Genomic DNA, 6,195 nt, shown 5'->3' with positions numbered 1-6,195 from the left:
AGAAGGTTAAAGGGGTTTTCCCACCAAAAATATTCTACATCCCCTTCTAGTCCAGCCCTGTCAATCTTCTGCCTACGCCACTGCTTAGAGTAGCAGTGCTGGTTCAGGAGCTGCGGCTACATGTACAGTCGTGGCCAAAAGTTTTGAGAATTAGATAAATATTGGAAATTGGAAAAGTTGCTGCTTAAGTTTTTATAATAGCAATTTGCATATACTCCAGAAGGTTATGAAGAGTGATCAGATGAATTGCATAGTCCTTCTTTGCCATGAAAATTAACTTAATCCCAAAAAAACACCTTTCCACTGCATTTCATTGCTGTCATTAAAGGACCTGCTGAGATCATTTCAGTAATCGTCTTGTTAACTCAGGTGAGAATGTTGACGAGCACAAGGCTGGAGATCATTATGTCAGGCTGATTGGGTTAAAATGGCAGACTTGACATGTTAAAAGGAGGGTGATGCTTAAAATCATTGTTCTTCCATAGTTAACCATGGTGACCTGCAAAGAAACGCATGCAGCCATCATTGTGTTGCATAAAAATGGCTTCACAGGCAAGGATATTGTGGCTACTAATCAATCAACAATTTATAGGATCATCAAGAACTTCAAGGAAAGAGGTTCAATTCTTGCTAAGAAGGCTTTAGGGCATCCAAGAAAGTCCAGTAAGCATCAGGATCGTCTCCTAAAGAGGATTAAACTGCGGGATCGGAGTGCCACCAGTGCAGAGCTTGCTCAGGAATGGCAGCAGGCAGGTGTGAGCGCAACTGCACGCACAGTGAGGCGAAGACTTTTGGAAGATGGCCTGATGTCAAGAAGGCCAGCAAAGAAGACACTTGTCTCCAAAAAAAACATCAGGGACAGATTGATCTTCTGCAGAAAGTATGGTGAATGGACTGCTGATGACTGGGGCAAAGTCATATTCCCCCGATGAAGCCTCTTTCCGATTGTTTGGGGCATCTGGAAAAAGGCTTGTCCGGAAAAGAAAAGGTGAGCGCTACCATCCGTCCTGTGTCATGCCAACAGTAAAGCATCCTGAGACCATTCATGTGTGGGGTTGCTTCTTATCCAAGGGAGTGGGCTCACCCACAATTTTGCCCAAAAACACAGCCATGAATAAAGAATGGTACCGAAACAGCATATATTATATAATATATTATATAGTAAACAGGGCACTCAAGGAAACCGTGACCATGTATTGGAAGCAATTATGGTACCAAAACACCCTCCAACAGCAACTTCTTCCAACAATCCAACAACAGTTTGGTGAAGAACAATGCATTTTCCAGCATGATGGAGCACCGTGCCATAAGGCAAAAGTGATAACTAAGTGGCTCGGGGACCAAAACGTTGACATTTTGGGTCCATGGCCTGGAAACTCCCCAGATCTTAATCCATTGAGAACTTGTGGTCAATCCTCAAGAGGCGGGTGGACAAACAAAAACCCACTAATTCTGACAAACTCCAAGAAGTGATTATGAAAGAATGGGTTGCTGTCAGTCAGGAATTGGCCCAGAAGTTGATTGAGAGCATGCCCAGTCGGATTGCAGAGGTCCTGAAAAAGAAGGGCCAACACTGCAAATACTGACTCTTTGCATAAATGTCATGTAATTGTCGATAAAAGCCTTTGAAACGTATGAAGTGCGTGTAATTATATTTCACTACATCACAGAAACAACTGAAACAAAGATCTAAAAGCAGTTTAGCAGCAAACTTTGTGAAAACTAATATTTGTGTCATTCTCAAAACTTTTGGCCACGACTGTACAGGTGAAACTCAAAAAATTAGAATATCGTGCAAAGTTCATTTATTTCAGTAATGCAACTTAAAAGGTGAAACTAATATATGAGAGACTCATTACATGCAAAGCGAGATATTTCAAGCCTTTATTTGTTAAAATTTGGATGATTATGGCTTATAGCTTATGAAACCCCAAAGTCACAATTTTGAGGTCCCCTTTGCTCAGGGGGTATGGATTAATTAGCTGACTAGAGTGTGACACTTTGAGCCTAGAATATTGAACCTTTTTACAAAACAGTAATTTTAAGCTGCATTAATGCAATTCCTTTTGATTTGCATTACTGAAATAAATGGACTTTTGCATGATATTCTAATTTTTCGAGTTTCAGTCTGAACCAAATGCAGAATCAGTACTTCTAGGCTTGTGCCGCTACTTGGAATGCGAGACAGGAAGAAGATTCACAGGATGAGGCTAGTTTTCTGGCAATCATATGGCAGATGGGTGCTTCTTCACTTGTGAGTACAGCCCCACATAGGTGAAGAGCTCTGGCAAATGCGGTGAATTGATTTGTTCATCTCTAATTCAGCTCCAAGTGATGGTTTGGAAAATGCTGAATATTTTTCTTTCTTTCTTTCTTTCTTTCTTTTCCATACCTCTAAGGCTACTTTCACACTTGCAGCAGAGTGATCCGCCAAAACGTATGCCAACTGATGTCATTTGTAAGACTGATCAGGATCCTGATCAGTCTTAAAAATGCCTGATCAGTCAGAAAAATGCATTGAAATGCCGGATCCGTCTTTCCGGTGTCATCCGGAAAAACGGATCCGGCATTAATTTTTTTCACCTTTCCCTGTAAGGACAGATCCGGCATTGATACATTCCTATGGAAAAAAATGCCAGATCCGGCATTCAGGCAAGTCCAGTTTTTTGGGCCGGAGATAAAACCGTAGCATGCTGCTGTTTTATCTTTTGCCTGATCAGTCAAAAAGACTGAACTGAAGACATCCTGATGCATCCTGAACGGATTGCTCTCCATTCAGAATGCATGGGGATATGCCTGATCAGTTCTTTTCCTGTATTGAGCCCCTAGGACGGAACTCTATGCCGGAAAATTAAAAACGCAAGTGTGAAAGTACCGTAAGTCTTTCACATATGAATTCCTAAGTTTGTTTTTCATAGTTTGCTTTGCATAGGAAAAATGACTGACAAAAGAAGAACAGTAAAGGGAAAATTACTTTGAAATATTTGAGGTGTTGAATAGGAAGGTATGCTTCGATTGTTGATAAGTGGAGTAATTTGCTGATAATAAGCTGCTGAGAAATTTGTATTTTTATTCAGGGAGAATAACAATATTCATTCAATGTCCCCATCCTTGGATCTTAAAAAAAAAAAGATTCTTTACTTAACATAAAATAACTTTAAAGAAAAAATGTGGGGGATTGAGTCATGTAGGTGCACATCACTATGGTGAAATACATATACAAACGGAAAATACAAATGTGATAGCACTCTGCATCCAGAACTCTGCCCTGCCTCCATGCTGGATGAGGCATTGGTGTACATTTTGGCCAAAGCGTAATAAGCCACTCACCACGTCAAGGTCGCCTCTATTGAGTGGTCCCTAACACTAGTTCCTACCTGTTTATGGGCCATGACAGCCACACAAAGTCCAGGGAATGCAGGTCAGCATGCACGCCAAGCACACTCTGCTTTTAACCCCGTCTGGTGCCATTACAGCTTTCATCGGATCCAGGGATGCAAGTTTCAACCACATTGAGAATAATCCACAATGTTAAAGTAGCTCCTAAAAGCATGTATGTATATGAATACCCAACCCTTCCCTGCACATATATTTGGTCCCTCCTTACTTCCCGTTCTGTGCATCAACATGGTAGCCATTGTCAGCAAATGCCCATATCCCGGTCTGCCTTGTCAGTAGTGGTACTCTTATGCCCTCCATCCTACAAAATTTACATTTAGTATTCATTTTTTGTTTCCATTGGTACTAGAAGCCAAACAGAACTGGTGTGGCCCGTTGGCTTAATTTTAGTGCATTGGACCAGTCTCATTTGCTAAAAATTCAATGCATCCAATGTTCACGGGAGGGAAAACTCAAAAAAACAGGTCTACCTTACTGGAGCTGCAGACAATGGATGGCACCATATTTCTAGGAGGATTTTATTTACAACCCAAAGTATTTAGCAGTATTGTTTTTTTTATACTTAGCAGTGCACCCGTAGTATTTGAGGGGTTGTCCCGTCTGGGACATTTATGGTACTGTTGTGGAAATTTTATTATGCGGACATTTTACTTTAGGATGTGTGTGTGTTTTTATAGTTTGTCATCTGTCTCCCTCTGTCTGATTTAGCCAAGGAGCGCTCTAGCAGAGGGCACTTTGGCTGAATCGTGACCAGTGGCAAAACCGTTAGTATGAAAACCTTCTCATTGGCTTGGAGACATATCTGCCTTTAAGACATGCATATCTGCCTTGTCGGTATACTAGTACCGTATACTGACAATAGCCGTAGCAATGCCTCGCAGATAATTTCAAGCCTATGGGAACCAGTAGAATGATCTTTATTAGACACTGATCACCTTTGAGCAGTGTTGAATGAGGTCCATGCTGACAGTGATGGGGGATGGGCGGCCACCTGGCTGATCAGACAATGGACATGACTCATCCTTCCTTATACAGGGATGGGGCGTGTGCATTGTCTGCCTGGCCACATTGATTGCCCCGCCCTGTCCTTTGACATCACTTCCTGCATGTTATCACTTCCTGTATCCTTGTCTTGGGCCAGCCCCTTTTACACCTTTTGTTAGTAAATAAAAGGTGAGCAGACTCAGCAGGGCGGGAGGAGTCTCTCAGAATTTTCAACCAAGATGGTAACAGATGTGTCTCTCTCTGACTGGGGGTGAGAGAAGGGATTCACCTTTTTCCTTACACAAACTTTGATGCCAGCGGATTACAACTATTAATATTTACCACAACAGTACATTGCTAGGATATGCAATAAATATCAGATAGGTGCTAATTCCACCTCTGGAGCCCGCTTCTATCTCCAGAAATGGTCCCCAAAGGGAAGGGAGAGAATGCTGCATATGCGAGGCCACACTTCATTCACCGCTTTGGGGCTTTCAAAAATAGCTAAGTGCACTAGCTCAGCTTTTTTAGGAAGTCCAGTTTCAGTCAATAGAGGGGACGTTGCATATGCTTAATTTGATGTCTGTTCACTTCGGGGGGTAGTTCTGGAGAAAGGAGCCAGTCACAGAGATGGTACGTGCACCTGCAGATACATTGAAGTTAACAGTCACAGTCATCATGCATTAACTAGATGTAATAACTCACCAAGTGTGACTGTTAACTCTTCTACATCTGTACCAAGGGCACCTGCTATGTTATATATGAGAAAACACTTCTGCACTTGCTGCCAAGTAAAATTATAATGGAAAGAAGGGTGGACATTATACAAACCTACCAGTGATAACATTGAAACCACAGGTGATGCTACATCTGTATCTGACATTTATGGGATATCCTAGTCATGGAAATACCACTTTAAGGTCCTCATCAATGCAATTTTGTTCAGTGTTCTCAGTATGCCTGCATGAGGTTGATTTCTTCCTTCTGGAGAAGAGCTAATTTTATATAAAAGTGTCTTTTCTTCTCGGCTCAAGATATCCCAGGATGGAGATCACAAACGAAATATAAAATCTTTTGCATGGAGTGACACAAAAGTTGGTCTTCTAGCTCCACTCATCTCCAGTTATCTCAAGCCAAGAGGAAGGATAAGGAAGGAGAAATATGTAATATCCCCCCCCCCCCCGAAAGGGTCTTGTGTGTTATTGAATTGTGAATGTGATCTTTAACTGGTAGTAATGGTTGCATATACCGATAGAATGGTTGATTGGCTCTTGGTGTATTAAATGACAGAGCGTAAAGTATGACAAAAAGTCCGATCCCTACATTTACCATCCATCCAGGCATTAATAACTAGTTTGGTCCACTCTGTCATTAAATTTTAAGACTTCTCTGTTGCATAAATTAACACTCCCCTTCAGTCACTGTCCTTTGAAATATCCGTCTGGCTCCTGGATTCTAAAAATGTAGTATAATAACATTCACCCTTGTGTGTATTAGTGCCTTGGAGTGTTTGTGGCTGTGAATAGTAAGCTGTATTTTATGCTAATTGGTTCTTGAATGTCTGCCAAGGTGTGTGGGTATGTCTATATGCCCTATATCACTTTTACAAAGTAGCATTAGGAAACATTTATTCTTCACCTTTTTTTGAAAGTTGTGGAAAGAAAAAGTTTTTTTTTTGTATTATTTTAGTAGATACTTTTTTATGCTATGCTAAGCCTTAAAGGGGTTATCTGAGACTATAAAAAGCTCACCCATATGCCGGGCCCCTCACATTGAATATACTTACCTGGCTCCCCGCTTCCTGGCACCACC

General features: G+C 41.4%; 1 protein-coding gene across 1 annotated transcript in view; it reads left to right on the top strand.

Annotated features, from left to right (window-relative positions):
• SPON1 (spondin 1) overlaps positions 1 to 6,195 on the top strand; it is a 306,848-nt gene that overhangs the window by 212,650 nt on the left and 88,003 nt on the right.

Source organism: Bufo bufo, chromosome 10 (assembly GCF_905171765.1).
Source record: "Bufo bufo chromosome 10, aBufBuf1.1, whole genome shotgun sequence".
In the NCBI taxonomy this organism is placed as follows: Eukaryota; Metazoa; Chordata; class Amphibia; order Anura; family Bufonidae; genus Bufo; species Bufo bufo.
Note: the sequence above shows the minus strand (reverse complement) of the source record. Positions and strands in the feature narration are given on the sequence as shown.